This window comes from Eptesicus fuscus, chromosome 3 (assembly GCF_027574615.1).
Source record: "Eptesicus fuscus isolate TK198812 chromosome 3, DD_ASM_mEF_20220401, whole genome shotgun sequence".
NCBI lineage: Eukaryota > Metazoa > Chordata > Mammalia > Chiroptera > Vespertilionidae > Eptesicus > Eptesicus fuscus.
This window is the reverse complement of record NC_072475.1, coordinates 69,584,400-69,603,138: the sequence shown is the minus strand read 5'-3', so window position 1 is coordinate 69,603,138 and position 18,739 is coordinate 69,584,400.

The window sequence follows — 18,739 nt, the reverse complement described above, 5'->3', positions numbered from 1 at the left end:
CTGCAGCCTGGCTGATCCCCATTCCTCTCTCGTGAGCTCATTTGTGCCTGGCTGGTCCCCATTCCTCTCTCCCCAGTGTTGAGTGTCTGAGCCGTTAAGGTGTGATGGCGTGAGGGCATGATGACCATTTGCATATTAGCTCTTTATTATATAGGATAGGATGATTATATTTCCTGTGTGTGCATGAGTGTGCGCGCGCACGCGCACATGCGTGTGTGTGTGTGTGTGTGTTTAATGCTCACCAGAGGATATTTTTTCCATTGATTTTTTAGAGAGAGTGGAAAGGAGGGAGAAGAGGGGAGAGAGAAAGAAACATTGATGTGAGAGAGACTTATTAATTGGTTGTCTCCTGCATTTGCCCTGATAGAGGCTAGGGATGAACCTGGAACTGAGGTATGTGCCCTTGGTCAGGAATCTAACCCATGACCCTCTGGTCCATGGGCTGATGCTCTAACCACTTAGCAAATCAAGCAGGGCTATTTCCTGTATTTTAGTACAAAAACTTATAATGTACTAGAAAAATTTACATGACATTACCAAAAATGAAGTTGAAAAAAAAACATTTCTAAATCACCATCTATAATAATAAAAGCACAATATGCTAATTAGACTGGACAGCTAAACGACCTCCTGGATGAACTTTTGGATAAAGCCGGGGCTGCGAGGGCCAAGGCAAGCTGCCATGGCTGCGAGGGCTGAGCCCCTTGCACAAATTTCGTACATTGGGCCTCTAGTTAATAATAAAAAATCCACAGGTTTTAATCAACCATGCCAGAGGGAAATCTGAATTAGCACTTTTTTAATAGAAAATATTACCAAATAATACAAAATAATGTTCATAGTTGTTAGAGTATACAGTAAAAATAATAAAAATGAATTATAAAATGTGTCAGGAAGTTAATTAATAAAAATATTATGGATTTTTTATGAACTTTGTGATGCTATTGATACCTTTGTAAGATTCATAATTTGTTTTCATGCCCTAAGTATTAACGTGTATATCTAATTTTGTATTCATTGGTTTTGTGTGTTTTATTCTTTCCTTTTAATGAAGGCCATGAAAAATTTTAGACCAAAGTTATTAAATCTGCCCAAATTGATATTTTTGTATGTTAAACTGTTCTTGTGTTTATTTTTTGCCACCTCCTGCATAACATATGCTCTATGTGTGCAGAAACTCTGTTTTGTCCTCAACTCTATCTTCAGCACATAGAATCACGATAGCACACAGAAGGCACTTGATAAATATTTATTGAATGAAAGAATGACCTCAAAGGATAGGTTATTGCAATTTCTTCAGTTATTTTGATAATTCTTAGTGATGACTTATACTGAGGATTTGAAATAGCCTATTTCCATCAAACATAATAAATTAAACATAATCAGAGCATTTTTGTGCTTTTTTCAGAAATGACCATTTAGCATGTATTTTCTAACATAATAGTGAGACAAAATGATGCCATTAATTCAACTCTTGCTTCTTATCAGATCATTTAAATCAGACAAAACAATGCATTCATCAAACCTGTGTAGTGCTCAAATCAATATAATCAAATTGGGCCAAAGCCACTAGCTATTTCTTCAAGTATTGGTTGTGAACCTGTTATATCTCTAGCACAGAGCCAGGCATGTGAGAGATAGGAAATATTTTCTTATCTTACATATGGCTTTATTTTTTCTTTAAGAGCAGCAACAGTGTCATCTATGTCCTATATACCATGTGCTCAGTGTTGTGGCTTTTTGATGTCCACTTGGTTTGAGTGAACTACAGTCCCCAGAATTCTCTATCTTGTATGTGTCTGGTTAGAGCAGGTTATAATGGCTGTCCTCTGATGATAACAGGAAGATAGCTGTCATTTTGTAGCATACATATAACTTCTTCCACTCATAGGAACTAGAATCCAGGTGCTGCTGTGAAGGGATTTTGAAGATGTGATTAAGGTCCCTAATAAGTAAACTTTAAATTAATAAAAAGGAAGAATACATTGTACGGGCCTACCAATCAGTGGGAAAGCCTTTAAAAGAGGATTTATGATTTTCTTAAAGTCAGGGCTCCATACAGTCTCAGGCTTTGTAATTGCTCCCCCTTTCTTCTGGATCTTCCTTTCTGACCACCACCTATGAACAGAAATCTTCAGCTTGTGCCTGTGGGATTAGTCTGCTTGTCACTTCCATTTCCTGACTGCCTGTATTATGAACTTTGGACTTGCATACTCAGCCCCCACAATTGTACTAGCCACTCCCTTGTAATGAATATATCTCCTACTGGTCCCATTCTCTGGTTGAAGCCTGAGTAATACACTCACAAAATATTTCTTGACAAGACACAGTCTCTTTCTCAAAGGGCTTACAATCTCATAAGAAAACTGGTACCTGAAAATGAAAACATAGACAAGAGTTCAGTTAACCTTTAGTTATAAGCTAAAATGTATGATACAAAAAAGAAGCACTGTAGGATGTCAGGGTAGTAAGAGATCAGTATGGCCAAAAATTAGTGAGAAAACATCCTATCTAATGAAGAGGGAATATGCTAATTGACTGCCCTGCCCTTAAAGATGGTGGTGCCCACAGCCAATAAGGAGGGAATATGCTAATTGACTACCCTGTCCTCAAAGATTGCAGCACCCACAGCCACAAGATGGTGGCGCCCAGTCCCCTCAGCCCTACCAGGGTGGCAGGCGCTCAGCAAAGCCAGGCCCACCCCCAGGCAGGCCCAGCTGCTCCGCATGTCTGCCTCCGGAGTCCCCCAGCCCCCTCAGCTCCCCAGCTGCCCAGGGCTGGCACAAGGCACAGGCAAGCCTTGGATGGTGGCTGCCCAGCTGATGCCTGAGGTGCAGGCAAGCCTCAGATGTCAGCTGCCCAGCTGCCCAGGGCCGTCTGAGGCTCAGCAAGCCTCAGATGGCAGTTGCCCAGCCTCCCAGGGCTGGCCGAGGGTTGAGCTGCCGGCAGTGGCAGCAGCAGAGGTGTGATGGGGCATCACCCTCCTCTGATCACTGCGTTGCCTCCCGCCCCTGAGGTCTCCCGGACTGTGAGAGGGGGCAGGTTGGGCTGAGGGACGCCCCCTCCAGTGCATGAATTTTCATGCACCAGACCTCTAGTTCACTAATAAAATGAAATTTGAATTTGTTTATGAAGGATGCATAAAACTTAAAAGATCAGAGAAAAGTGAGAAAGCCATTCTGTTTAGTGAACAGCATTAGCAGTTATTGAGATTAAAATAGCATGTTGAGTCCAGAGCATAGCAAACTGACTTCACATTAGACCAATATCCCACTTAAACTTTCACCTTAGTTGTCCCTCTACAAGCAGCTGGAAAGTCTAATAATGTCTTTAAGTTGTTAGGAATTATTACCAAGGAAAAGCCAAGTACTTAACCCTAACAATCTTTTGTTAACTTGCAATGTTAATTTTTACAGTAATTTTTCAGAGTAAAATGAAAATAAAAATCCTGGGTACAGTGTGGTTTTTTGTAAAAGAAAAAAATAAAAGCTCAGGAATGAAGCAACAAAAACAAAAATTGCCCTTCCTGCCCCTGCAAAATAATCTTTAGCTTGTGGGTGGCCCTTCAAATTCACTGGGGCCTGAGTTTGTTGAAAAATGAGTAAGCACATTTATTGAAGGGGTCAGGAAAGACAAAGATGACAGGTGTGTGTGGGGTTTATGTGTGTGCATGTGGATGAGGTGGTAGTAGTGAAGGAGCAGCTACTCATACTTGAGGCAAGGTAATTCCAGAGGACAAGAATTTATTCTGATAATAACCCTGAAGGTTTTGGGGTTTCTGTACTATACCAAGAAAGAATAGCTTTGTTCACTGAGAATACATTTGAGGAATAAATTAGGGCATATATTCTTGCTATAAATATACTTTTATTCTTGTTTGTGAGCAGTAGACAATTATAATATATGTATTCTTTGGCAGGGAGGCGATGGAATAAAAGGGCCTAAATTTTTCTAATGATTTCTCAATTTTAGCAAGCAAACACCTGCTGGCAGTGATAGAAGAAATAATAGTTAGTATGTGTATAGCATTTTGTAGCTTACAAAGTACTGCCATCTATGCTACATAATTTCCTTCCAAGGGCCAGTAAGACCTCTTGGCAGGTCACAGTAACCCTGTGATATAGGCTTGGACTATATTTTACGTATACACTTTAAGGCTTTCACCATCTCTCTCTAATTAGGACACTTTCTTCCTGTAATGGTACATCAACCATTAAACCCCTGAAATAATGCTGTGTTGATTCATAAATAGTTTTGTCCCCTAACCTATGAATATCATCCTCCTCCCATAGCCCCAAATTATCCAACTGAGGCCCTGGACTCTCCACTATGCATCAATGAAAGGGTTAATATCTAACTCCAGGACCCAGCTCTGATTGACTGATGCCCAGGTCATGTTGATTGTTAAACATCATAAATTATATTCCTTAGTTAATGATTTTACACATATTATTCATATTTTCAAACTTGAAATCTGTCACATCTGATGTCTTTCTCTGTAGTTTCATGTGTTTTGGGGGGTTATGCCTTAAAAATCACAATACTGCGATTTCAGTAGACTCTTAGGAAGGAGAAAAGATAAATGCAGTAGCCAATGTGCTTTACTTAATCATAAGTTCGATTAATAATTATGAAGGTTGCTGAAAACATCCACTAGAATAAGGTTTAAATAAAAGCACACTGTGGTAGCTTGTTAATAAGTTCTACATAAAAAGAACAAAGATGCTTTGATACAATAAGTGTGGAAATGTTGCATTAAATAAAGTCAAATGTGCTATTTCCCTAGCTTTATAGTACCTTTTCTATAATTATTGCTCATTGTTAATTTCTAAGCCAAGTTAAAATATGTGTTTCTCATATTTTTTGCCAATCAGAATCCTTCTCTCTTTTAAATGGAATACAAATGTCCTTTAAAGGTAATAACATGTTATCATTATTTTAGAAAGTGATGAATATTTGGGGAAATTGTGCTACATTATCTGCAGTTCATTGGGCATCTAACACTCCTGTTTAAAGTCTCCTGTTCAACACTTCTGTTTAAAATATGAATTTCAGCAAAGAAGCTGGGAACTATTTCTCCCATAATCTCTCATAATCTCTGAGTAGTCCTGGATTTCAGTTTGCACATGAAAGAAAATTGAAAGAGATGAGGAAAACCTAGATGAAAAGGACATATTCTTAGAAAAATACAAGCTTCCAAAACTCAATCAGGAAGAATAAAAAAAATCTTAATAAACCGATAACTACCAAAAAAATTGAAGCAGTCATCAAAAATCTTTCAGCACACAAAAGCCCTGGTCCAGAAGGCTTCACAGGGGAGTTTTACCAAACATTCAAGGAAGAACTAAAACCTATTCTCCTCAGACTATTCCAAAAAATTCAAGAGGAAGGCACACTTCCAAGCTCTTTCTGTGAAGCCAGCATTACCTTAATCCCAACACCAGATAAAGACACCGAAAATAAAGAGAATTACAGGGCAATATCCCTGATGAACATAGATGCTAAAATCCTCAACAAAATTCTAGCAAATTGGATCCAGCATTATATTAGAATGATCATAAGCCATGATGAAGTGGGATTTATTCCAGGGATGTAAGGTTAGTACAATATCCACAAATCAATAAATGTGATATATCACATAAACAAAAATTTTTGAGAGACAAAAATCACATAATTATATCAATTGATGCAGAAAAAGCATTTGATAAAATCCAACACCCATGCGTGGTAAAAACTCTCAGCAAAGTGGGAATAGAGGGATCATATCTCAACATAATAAAAGCCTTATATGACAAACCTATAGCCAACATCATACTCAATGGGCAACTACTAAAACCATTTCCCTTAAGGACTGGGATGCCCACTTTCACCACTCCTGTTCGACATAGTACGAAAGTGCTAGCCATGGCGATCAGACAAGAAAAAGAAATAAAAAGCATCCAAATTGGAAAAGAAGTAAAATTGTCATTATTCACAGATGACATGATATTGTACATAGAAAACCCTAAGGACTCCATTAAAAAACTACTATACTTAATAAATGAATTTGGCAATGTAGCAGGATACAAAATTAACAGCCAGAAATCTATGGCTCTTTTTATGCCCCAAATAATGAACTCACAGAAAGAGACACTAAAAAAAATAAAAAATAAAAAAAAAAAAAATCCCACTTACCATTGCAACAAAAAAAAATTAAGATACCTAGGAATAAACTTAACTAAGGAGGTAAAAGAACTGTACTTGGAAAACTACAGAACATTGAAAAAAGAGATATAGGAAGACATAAACAAATGGAAGAATATACCATGTTCATGGATTGGTAGAATCAACATCATTAAAATGTCCATACTACCCAAAGCAATCTATAGATTCAATGCACTCCCTATTAAAATACCAACGACATATTTCACAGACCTAGAACAAACTCTCTAAAGATTCATCTGGAATAAGAAAAGAGCCCGGATAGCTGCAGCAATCCTGAGAAAGAAGAATAAAGTAGGAGGGATCTCAATACCAGATATCAAGCTGTATTACAAAGCCACTGTTCTCAAAACTGCCTGGTATTGGCACAAGAACAGACATATACACCAATGGAACAGAACAGAGAAACCAGAAATCGACCCAGCCATTATGCTCAATTAATATTTGACAAACGAATCAAGTGCATACAATAGAGTCAAGACAGTCTCTTCAATAAATGGTGTTGGGAAAATTAGACAGAGACATGCAAAAAAAGTGAAACTAGACCACCAACTTATACCATACACAAAAATAAACTCAAAATGGATAAAGGACTTAAACATAAAACAGGAAAACATAAAAATCTTAAAAGAATCTGTAGGCAGCAAAATATCAGGAATCTGTTGTAACAATATCTTTATTGATACAGTTTCTAGGACAATGGAAACTAAGGAGAAAATAAACAAATGGGACTACTAGTAAACTAGTGAACAAAAATAGATCCAGATATAGAAGCATCAAATGGACCATCCAACCTCAGAGGGAAGGCAGGGGAGGGGGGGGGGATAGGGGTAAGAGATCAATCAAAGGACTTCTATGCATGAATCCTTTATAATAAAACCCTAATATGCAAATTGACCTAATGGTGGAACAACCAGTCGCTATGACATGCACTGAATACCAGGGGGCAGATTCTCAATGCAGGAGCTGCCCCCTGGTGGTCAGTGAACTCCCACAGGGGGAGTGCCGCTCAGCCAGAAGCTGGGCTCATGGCTGGCGAGCACAGTGGTGGTGGCGGGAGCCTCTCCCACCTCCGCTGCAGGCTGGCGGTAGGGAGCAAGAGGTTCTCAACTGTGAGAGCCCTGGACTGCGAGAGGGATATCTGATTGGGGGGATTGGGCCTAAGCCAGCAGGCAGACATCCCCCAAGGGGACCTGGACTGCGAGAGAGCACGGGCCAGGTTGAGGGACCCCTCCAGTGCATGAATTTCATGCACTGGGCCTCTAGTATAAGCATAACTAATGGACACAGACAGTAGGGGGTGAGGGCATGTGCTTGGGGGTGGGAGCCACCTGGGAGAGGTCAATGGGGATAAAAGAAGACATATGTTATATTTTAATCAATAAGAATTTAAATTAAAAATAAATACGTATGCAATCTGACAGGTAAACCTAAAATTATTAACAATATGAAATGTATATAATATTTTGGGATAAATGGATTTTATATTCATTTGTGCTTTGTCTAAAATTAGTCTATATTAGTATTATAATCAGAAAATGTAGACATAATATTTAAAGTCTTCATATTATATTTTGTAGGTAATATTTGATAATTATATTTTGTATTGTAATATTTATGTAAAAAATATATGCTACAGACACACACTGGAAAGAAATACAGCAAACTCTTAACAGAAGTTATCCTTGGATATTAAGATACATGGCATTTTCTCTATTTTTCTGAATTTAATCACATTCATTGTGGAGATCTTTACTTTAAAAGGAAATAAATATACATGGGGCATTATATTTGCCCTTGTGAAACTTGCAGAATCCTAGCACAGTGTTGATGGTTGAAAGTAGATTGTGGTCTTATAGAAGTCCAGGCCAGAAAAATATTTCACGAGAAGTCAAAATACTTTGGAAAAATCAAGTTTCCACTTTAAAAAATTATAGTAAGATAAATTTTCACCTGTCTTGCAAAGATAGTTTTAGAGTGGAAAGTGATTCTAAAGCCAGGAACTTGTATATGGGGCTATACCAAGTGTCTAATTACTTCTCTAAGCTTCAAAGTCTACTATCTATACTAATAAAAAGATAATATGCTAATTAGCTTGGGTAGACCAGACGTCTTCTGGTCATCATTTCAGACATCTTTCCTGACAAAGCCGAGGGCATGGCCGGCCTGCAACCCCTCCACCCCCCCCCCCCGCAGCCCCTGGCCCAAGCCAGCCCCACCCTCAGCAGGGACCCCCACCCCAATCGGTGTCAGGGCTCACCTGCAAACCCTGCGGCTCCTCACCCTGGCTGGCTCCGCCCCCCTGGGGGTACCCTCCACCCTATCTGGGGCCCCCTTCAGGGCAGGCCAGCTGGCCCCCACTTGTGTACCAGGCCTCTATTCTATATAATAAAAGGGTAATATGCAAATTGACCCTAACGGCAGAATGACCAGCACGACCGCTGGATCAGTCACTATGAGGTGCACTGACCACCTCTTGGTCCCTTTCCCCGGCCGGCAGGCTCCACTCAACTGATGGCCACCCACAGTGGGGGTGGGGCTGGCAAGTGGGTGGGAACAGCCAACCTCTCAGTCCCTTCCCCTGGCCATCAGGCACCAATCAAAATGTTTGCTAAAATTATTTGAATTATAAAAGTAAAATCAATCATTATACTTTAAAATAAAAAATGCCAATTATAATATTTACAAAATAGGGCCTTAATAAAATTTGAAAAAATGAAAAGTAAGAGATGAGGAAATCATTGTTCTCTAGACATAGCATAACCAGGTAAGCTCTCGAGAACAGCCAACTAAGTGGATTCAGTCTGAGTCAGTACATTAAGACCTTCTCAGAGATACTAGGCGAGATCTCTAATCAGCAGCATTAGTGCTTTGGGCTGAGAAGACTCTGTGCCCTTCAGAGGCAGGTCCCCTAACGTTTGTTAGAAGCTTTCCTGATCTCTGTCTTTTCCTCTAAGAAAGATGTCAGCCCTTAATTCTTTTTTAAAAAAATATGTTTTTATTGATTTCAGAAAGGAATAGAGAGGGAGAGAGAGAGAGAAGCATCAATGATGAGAGAGAATCATTGATGGACTGCCTCCTGCATGCCTCACACTGGGGACTGAGCCCACAATCTGGGCATATGCTCTGACTGGGAATTGAACCAGGACCTCCTGATTCATAGATCAATGCTCAACCACTGAGCCATGCTGGCTGGGTGCCCTTAATGCTATATGAAACCCTTTAGATCCGTGATTCATAGGCTGGCTTCATTTTTCCTGATGAGTTGATTCAGTTTGTACTAATAGTGTCAGTGAGTCAATCAGAAATGTCTATGTAGCTGCCCAGTCAAATATTAGAATAACCACTTAGGAGTTCATGAAATTTTCTCAATTTAAAAAAGCCAATGTTTAGAGGATGTTCTATAGCCTTTTCCGATTTAAAGCTGAGAAGTATGACTATAAAATATGCTGTTGTTTGTACAGGCAAGTCTCTACCCAAATGGCATCATTATTACATTCTTCTTCAAGACCTTGACGAGCATATGGAAATTAGACATCAAAAAACATAATTATCTAGTATAATATCCTACATATGGTATATCTTACAGATACATTAATAATACTGAATTGGGGAGCTTTCTTATTGGAAAAAATTCCTTTTTAAAATGTGGTAGAGTATGAAGACTAATGGGATTAAAGGGAAAACCATCATAAAACCAAAACAAAACGTTAAAAGAACACCTGAACAACTTCTTTTTCTCTACATTAAGTTATATGAATAGCAAGTCCCCTTGATATCTTTCTCTCTAACTACTTCAATTATGCATTCATTCAGCTATAACTCGAAGGACATTCACCTTTGAACATGAATTTTATAGTCATCTTATTCTTCAATAGTTCTGATTTCAGAGATCAGAATTCAGTGTATTGTGAAATTCTATAGACCAGGCCTTTTGTTTTCTTTGTGTAGAAACTTGAACAACACACAGCTTAGTGCTAAATTTCTCCTTAGTGTTATTTTGGGGGTTAGATGTTGACTAGTTTTTTCTGTTCAATGCATAACTTGCTTCTACTCTATTTGCATTATGGAAAATCAAGTACACACAACTGAAGATGAGTTAAATCTAATTTGCTTATCCTCTCACCAAAGACAAAGAAAGATGGACAGAACAATAAAATTGGGCACTTAGCCAATGATCTTTTAGTTATTTCTTGCCTACAGAGTGTGTTTCCTGAGCTCCCAATCTGTAAAATATCATAAAGAATCACACAGTTCATTTACATGTCAGTCACTCAATTAGATTGTATTGGGCACTTCCAATGTGTCTAACGTTGTAATAATTGCATGTTATTTTTATTGTCAACTAGAAGCCCGGTGCACAAAATTTGTTCACAGGGGTGTGTGTGTCCCTCAGGTCATCCTGCACCTTTTCCAATCTGGGACCCCTCGAGGGCAGTTGGAGATCCCTCTCACAATCCAGGACTGCTGGCTCCTACACGCTCGCCTGCCTGCCTACCTGATTGCCCCTAATCACTGCTGCCTGCCAGCCTGATCATCTCCTAACCACTCCCCTGCCAGCCTGATCGACGCCTAACTGCTCCCCTGCCAGTCTGGTCGCCCCTAACTGCCCTCCCTTGCCAGCCTGATTGCTGTGAACTGCCCTCCCCTGCCAGCCTGATTGCCCCCAACTGCCCTTCCCTGCAGGCCCAGTTGCCCCGAACTGCCCTCCCCTGCTGACCTGTTTGCCACCAACTGCCTTCCCCTACAGGCCTGGTTGCCCCCAACTTCCCTGCCCTACAGGCCTGGTTGCCCCCAACTGCCCTCCCCTGCAGGCCTAGTTGCCCCCAATTGCCCTCCCTGCAGACCTGGTTGCTTCTAACTGCCCTCTCCTGCAGGCCTGGTCCCTCCCAACTGCCCCTCCCCTGCTGGACCTGTCCCTCCCAACTGCCCTCCCCTGCTGGCCTGATCGCCCACAACTGCCCTCCCCTGCTGGCCATCTTGTGGTGGCCATCTTGTGTACACATGGGGCGGCCATCTTTAAACACATGGGAGCAGCCATCTTGTGTGTTGGAGTGATGGTCAATTTGCATATTACTCTTTTATTAGATAGGATAAGTAATACTATTTTTGGCTCTTACACAGAATAAAATATATGAAATATTTAATTCTTCCCTAAAAGAGAGTCAAAATTATGTTGCTCCGAATGAAATGATAATGCATATAAGGTCATCATAAATTCTTGAATAGGTGGCTTTAATCTAGCATGAGGCAGAATAGGCTCAATATAGTACATTACTTATCTCACAAAAATATATCTGACCTTGTTTTCAAGGATGGTCTGGTGGATTCTAGTCTCAAAAATTGGATGACATATGGTAGGTGAAATGCCCCCAACCTGAAAGTAGAATAGACTCTTGCAAGGCCAGAATACAGTTGTTTGTTTAATTGTTTTCTAAGCAGTGAAACCATTTCACTCTGAAAAGCAGTCAAGGAGAAATTTGTTTAAAATGCAGTCTATACAGAAATTGCAATTTTTTCAAGTCCTCAATCAGCGCAGGGAGATTGTTAGCAAGACCTTCAGACTCCTAACCCTCTAGTAATCAACATTTTCTAGTAAAGCCCAGGATTATCAAGCCTCATAAATGGTGTCTAACTCTGAGTGATGAAATTACTTGGTCTTTTTGATCTTCTAGTTACTCACTACCAAATACCCTAAAGAGAAAAGGAAAACAAAAGAAAACAAAACTTGTATCTTTCTTTGGTAATCTTTCTTTTGGTATAGTTTTGAGTAGTTTGAAGAAAAGGGAGAGACTTATAAAAAAGACAATGATATTTAAGTGGTTTCAGATAATTAATTTTTGGTTGATTTAGATGAATAAATGAGCAAAATACATTTTAAGTAGACTTCCATTTATAAAAATTGAATTTTTACCCATTTTAAAATATTTGTTTTTTTGCATAAAGTGATATGGATCAATGTAGCTGATATTTTTATTGGTGGGTATATATTATATATGTTATTTCTGGTTTGCTTATGTGTGTGTGTGTGTAATATAATATATATATATATATATATATATATATATATATATATGGATATATATATATATATATATATATATATATATACATATATATATATATATATATATATATATATATACTAGAGGCCCGGTGCATGAAATTCATGCACGGGGGGGTCCTTCAGCCCGACCTATACCCTCTCCAATCCTAGAGCCCTTAGGGCATGTCCTGCTGATGGCTTAGGCCCACTCCCTGTGGTTCTCTGCTCTCTGCGGGGCTTGCTGGCGATGGGCAAGCAAGCCCTGCTGGGTGCTGCCTGCAGCTGCGCTTGTCTGCTCCTGGGTCGCCGTGGCAACAGCCAAGCAGGCCCTGCTGGGTGCTTCCTGCAGGCCCACTTGCCTGTTTGGGTCAGCAGCAGCTACAGCCAAGCAGGCCCTGCTGTCTGCTGTCAAGCTGCGCTGCTGGACCCCCCCCCCCCCCCAGGCCCACCCTGAGGTTGCCTGTCCAGCCCTGCCTGGCTCCCTGGGCCCCACAGCAGCTGCGGCCGCTGGAGTCTCGCCCTGCCTCCCTCTTTGGCCCTTGAAGCAGCCTCGGCGGCTGCTGACCAGGCCCTCCCCCAGTGCAGGTGCATGGAGGCGGGTCCAGGTGGTGCCACCTCCCCACCACCACCGCCCCCTCCAGAGAGACCCCTCAGCGTTCGCGGGTCTGAGCGGTGGCGGCGGCGGTGGCGCCCCTGGACCTGCGAATGCTGATGGGGCGGATCCGGGCACCACCGCTGCCGCCGCCGCCCCCGGAGAGACCCCTCAGCATTCGCGGGTCCGGGGGCACCACCACCGCCGCCACTGCTCCAACCCGCGAACTCTGAGGGGTCTCCCCTCAGCAGCGACGGATCCAGCCGTTGAGAGGCGCATGGGGCGGGACTCGCAAGTCCCGCCCCCTGCGCATCTCAATGGCTGGATAGGCTACCCCGAGTCCTGCCCCCCAGCCTCCCGCTGCCCAATCGTGGGCGTAGCAGAGTGATGGTTATTTGCATATTACTCTATTATTAGATAGGATAGATATATATATATATATATATATATATATATATATATAATCAGAGGCCCAGTGCATGAAGCCCAGTGCATGAAATTAATGCATTTGGGGGGGGGGGCATTCCTCAGCTTGGCCTGTGCTCACAGTCTGGGAGCCCTCTTAGGGGATGTCTGACTGATAGCTTAGGCCCGTCAGTCAGACACCCTTAGCGCTGCTGCAGAGGCTGGAGAGACTCCCATCACCACCTTCTGGCTGAGTAGTGTACCCCCTGTGGGGAGTGCACTGACCACCAGGGGGCAGCTCCTGCATTGAGTATCTGCCCCCTGGTGGTCAGTGCGCATCATAGTGACCAGTTGTTCCTCTGTTCAGTCAATTTGCGTATTAGCCTTTTATTATATAGATATATATATATATGATTATTCTGGGAAAATGTTACTGCAACTGAATAAACAATTCAAAATTCATATTCACTTAAAAACACATCTCAAAAATATAAAGGTCAGTATGTGTTAAGAAAGAATGAGTTTGAGTATAGTGTCAGGTTGGTGGCTTATTTAGATACATGGCCCTTGAGTTTCACTGTGCTGCTCTGTGGTGTGTCAGGTTAGTCAATGTGTCCTTGTGAAATGGTTCAGAGCAGATTGAAAACCAAACTTTATTACTGATTTTTAGCATACAGCTCATAAAGTACAATAATCTTAAGTGTGAGCTCAAAGAACTTTTACACACCTATCCAAATACTTATCCCTGAGGTCAAGGTACAATGTACCTCTAGCAGCCCAAAACTTTCATCATACCTCTCCTCAGTCAGTACTCCGCCTTTCATGATGATCAGTATTCTTATTTCTGTTATCATTGGTTAATTTTGCCTGTTTTTGAGTTTCATGCAAATAGAAGCATATAGTATGTACTCTTTCCTAACTGGCTTCTTTTATTCAACACAATGTGTCTGTAAGTTACATTCATATTGAAGACATAATTTATTTGTTCTTTTTTTTCCTACTGCTTTGTAGTGTTCCACTGTATGAACCTTCACAATTATGTATCCATTCTCCTATTGATGGATATTTCAGTTGTTTCCAGGGGGAGATATTATGAAAAAAGCTGCTGTGGACATTCATATACACATAATTTGGTGTGATCAGAGCAAATTTTACCTCTTCGTAATGCTTACTTAGGCAAGATGTTTATAATTATTCCTCTTTCATAAGTAAACACAGGGTACCTAGTTAGTCATGAGCCATGCAGCTTCCTCCAGACAAGGGTGCTTCTAACCAAAGGGCAACTGTGCCTATGTTACCAAGGATGTCATTTTTACAACCCCAGAGAGAACAGTTCACATTTGGGCTCCTGGGGGCACATTGAATCCTATCTAATAAAAGAATAATATGCAATTTGACTGTACCTCCGCTACAACCACAAGCCATCCCCACCAGCCAATCAGGAGCGAGTATGCAAATTAACCCAACCAAAATGGCTGTGGCCACAGAGTGAGCAGGAGGCTTGGGTTTCCCCGGCAATAGAGGAAGCCAAGCTTCCCGCCCACCCTGGCCTGCCCTGGCCTCCACTCAAGGCTACAAAGTTTCAATTATAGAAGATAAATAAATCCCAGATACCAGGGCCTCCACTTGGGTCACTGGGGGGCGTGGCTGGCCTGCAAACCACCACAGGCCCCTTGCCCAGGCCACCCCACCCCTCAAGGGAACCCCCAACCTGATCCAGGACACCCTTCAGGGCAAACCAGCTGGCCCCTACCTGTGCACCAGGCCTCTATTCTATCTGTTAAAAGAGTAATATGCAAATTGACCATCACTCCAACACACAATATGGCTGCCTCCGTGTGGACATAAGATGGCTGCCACAAGATGGCCAGCAGAGGAGGGCAGTTGGGGGTGATCAAGCCTGCAGGGGAGGGCAGTTAGGAGTAACCAGGCCGGCAGAGGAGGGAAGTTGGGGGTGACCAGGCCTGCAGGGGAGGGCAGTTAGGGGTGACCAGGCCTGAAGGAGAGGGCAGTTAGGGGTGACCAGGCCTGAAGGAGAGGGCAGTTAGGGGCAATTGGGCCGGCAGGGGAGCAGTTAGGCATCAATAAGGCTGGCAGGGGAGTGGTTAGGGTGTGATCAGGCTGGCAGGCAGAAGCAATTAGGGGCAATCATGAAGGCAGGCAGATGAGCAGTTGGGAGCCAGCAGTCCTGGATTGTGATCCCGTAGGATCAGGCCTTAATGAGCAGTCGGACATCCCTCGAGGGGTCCCAGATTGGAAAGGGTGCAGGCTGGGCTGAGGGACACACCCCCTCATGCACGAATTTCGTGCACTGGGCCTCTAGTTGTATATAATAACAATGAGACCAGTCTGATACCATTACTCTTGGCCACATGGAACTGACAACTGTCAGGTCCATAATTTATTCATTGTTACTTTGAGCAACTTGCTTAACCTATACCTTGCACAATTGTTACTTATAAATTTAAGATAATAATCTACTAGGATTTAAAATGTGTCTAAATAGAAAATAAACAAATGGGACTACATCAAAATAAAAAACTTTTGCACAGCAAAAGAAATCATAAACAAAACAACAAGAAAGCCCACTGTATGGGAGAACATATTTGCAAATGTTATCATTGATAAAGGTTTAATCTCCAACATCTACAGAGAACTTATACAATTTAATAAAAGGAAGATAAATGATCCAATAAAAAAATGGGCAACGGACCTAAATAGAATCTTTTCGAAAGAAGACAGAAGGAATGCCAAATGACATATGAAAACATGCTCAAAGTCACTAATCATCCAAGAGATTCAAATCAAAACGACAATGCGGTACCATCTTACACCTGTCAGAATGGCAATCATCAACAAATCAACAAGCGACAAGTGCTAGTGAGGATGCGGAGAAAAAGGAACCCTCGTGCACTGCTTGTGGGAATGCAGACTGGTGCAGCCACTGTGGAGAACAGTATGGAGTTTCCTCAAAAAACTAAAAATGGAACTCCTGTTTGACCCAGTAATCCCACTTCTAGGAATATATCCCAAGAAACTAGAAACACCAATCAGAAAGGATATATGCACCCCTATGTTCATTGTAGCACAATTCACCATAGCTAAGATTTGGAAACAGCCTAAATGCCCATCAGCAGATGAGTGGATTAGAAAACTATGGTACATCTACACAATGGAATATTACGTTGCTATAAAAAAGGAATTCTTACCATTTGCAGCAGCATGGATGGACCTGGAGAGCATTATGTTAAGTGAAATAAGCCAGGCAATGAAAGAAAAATACCACATGATCTCACTCATTTATGGAAAATAAAGAACATTATAACCTGATGAACAAAAAGATAGATACAGAGGCAGTAAAGTACCGAACAGAATGGCAAATTATAGCTGGAAGGCTGGAGAGTGTTGGGGAGGTGGGGAAAGAGATCAACCAAAGGGCTTGTATGCATGCATATAAGCACGGCCAATGGACACAAGACACTGAGGGGGTGGGATGAGGGCATGTGATCGGGGGTGGGGGTGGCTGGGGGAAGGTCAATGGGGAAAACAAAAGGAGATATATGTACTACTATATGTAATACTTTAAACAATAAAAAATAAAATGTGTCATATATTGCACTACACAGTTGTTAATTTTTAACATTTTACTATTTTTTATTTTCAATTAAATTTATTGGGGTGGCATTGGTTGAGCATTGTACTATTTGTTCATCCTCCTATTTATGAAAATTAGCATTTTAAATAGAAAAACCCTAAGTAACATTCACGACTATTTTCAAGATACCTCCCACAGGCATTTTCTTTATTCATACGGTTGCTCTTTGTATTTAGATAAATCAAGTGTCAAAACACCATCCCTCAAAGCTTCTTATAAACTAAAAAGCATGTTGGAAATAGATTCACCTGTTCATCAGTTGCACAGACATGTTAAGCCTTCTATATAATTTATTGCTCTTACTGCTTTTATCTACTGGGCTTTACATATAGGTATGAGGTCACCTATTCATTATACCCATAATGTTTTTTAAAATTATATTTAAAGACTAGGGAGATGTTCCTGGGCAGATATTAAAAACCAAGTGCCTTATAGAGGTACAAGGTAATTCTGACTCAGCATGGTGAATGGTGATAATGACTCAGGTGGTTTCATAACTGAATCAGAAATAGAAGAGACTTAGCCCAACATCAGGATGTCTTAATTTTTTTTGAAATTGATTTCAGAGAAGAAGGGAGAGGGAGAGAGAGATAGGAACACCAATGATGAGAGAGAATCCTCTATTGGCTGTCTCCTGAATGCCCTTTCCCCCCAACACCCCCCCCACCACCACCCCGGGGATCGAGCCTGGAACCCAGGCATGTGCCCTAATGGGGAATCTGAATCATGACCTCCTGGTTCATGGGTCGACGCTCAACCATTGAGCAACTCCAGCCAGGCAAGGATGTCTTTTTTGAGACAAGCCATGATGGCATGAAATTCTATTTCTTTCATAGACGTTGATTGTTCACTTTTATTTTTTTAAATAAATTCAGTTGACTTTGTATTTTGTCAATCAAGATCTTCTAATTGTAAGTGATAGAAATATATTTAAATAGCTTATGTATAATAATCATATTAGTATCAATAATAATTAACATTTTTAAGACCTTACCTCCATGGCTTTCTCTCTTATCATCTTGGGGCTTGTGAGAGTGCTGAGCTACCCATTTCTCCCTACCTTTCAATACTTATAGCTTCAACACTAATATTTGTCTTGAATCCAGTAGGTCTGATCTCATTATGCCCTCTGTCTTTTTTTATTTCAGTTATCCTAGAAAGCTTCAGGCCCCCTGTCACCCCACCCCATCTCCCAACCTGTAATTCCTACTATATTTTTAAATTCAATTTATTTAAACTAAAAATAAACAACATTTTACCCATTTTTACTACCACTCCCCCCCCCCCTTGCCTCTGGCAACCACCAATCTGTTCTCTGTAAGTATGAGCTTAAATTTAATGATTTACAAAACTGCAAAGTCCTGGATTATATTTGGCTTTAGGCATGACTTAAGGCATGACCTGGAACTCAAATCAGGCAGTTGGTATCAGTTTCACTTGGAAGTGCTGGACAAACGATGGACAGGAGTCCAATAATTTCACCCATCTGCTTAGCAGCTGTCATAGGTTGCATTCTCTCTCTTTTTTTTTTTTTAATATATTTTATTGATTTTTTACAGAGAGGAAGGGAGAGGGATAGAAAGCTAGAAACATCGATCAGCTGCCTCCTGCACGCCCCATACCGGGGATGTGCCCGCAACCAATGTATATGCCCTTGACCGGAATCGAACCTGGGACCTTTCAGTCCACAGACCGATGCTCTATCCACAGAGCCAAACCGGTTTTGGCTGCATTCTCTATAGGCAGATTCTAAATGGAGTTTGTGGTATAAACTGTTTATTAGGGATCAACACCTTGAAAGGAAGAGGGGAAACAGGATTGGGGAGAAGGAGAAGTCAAA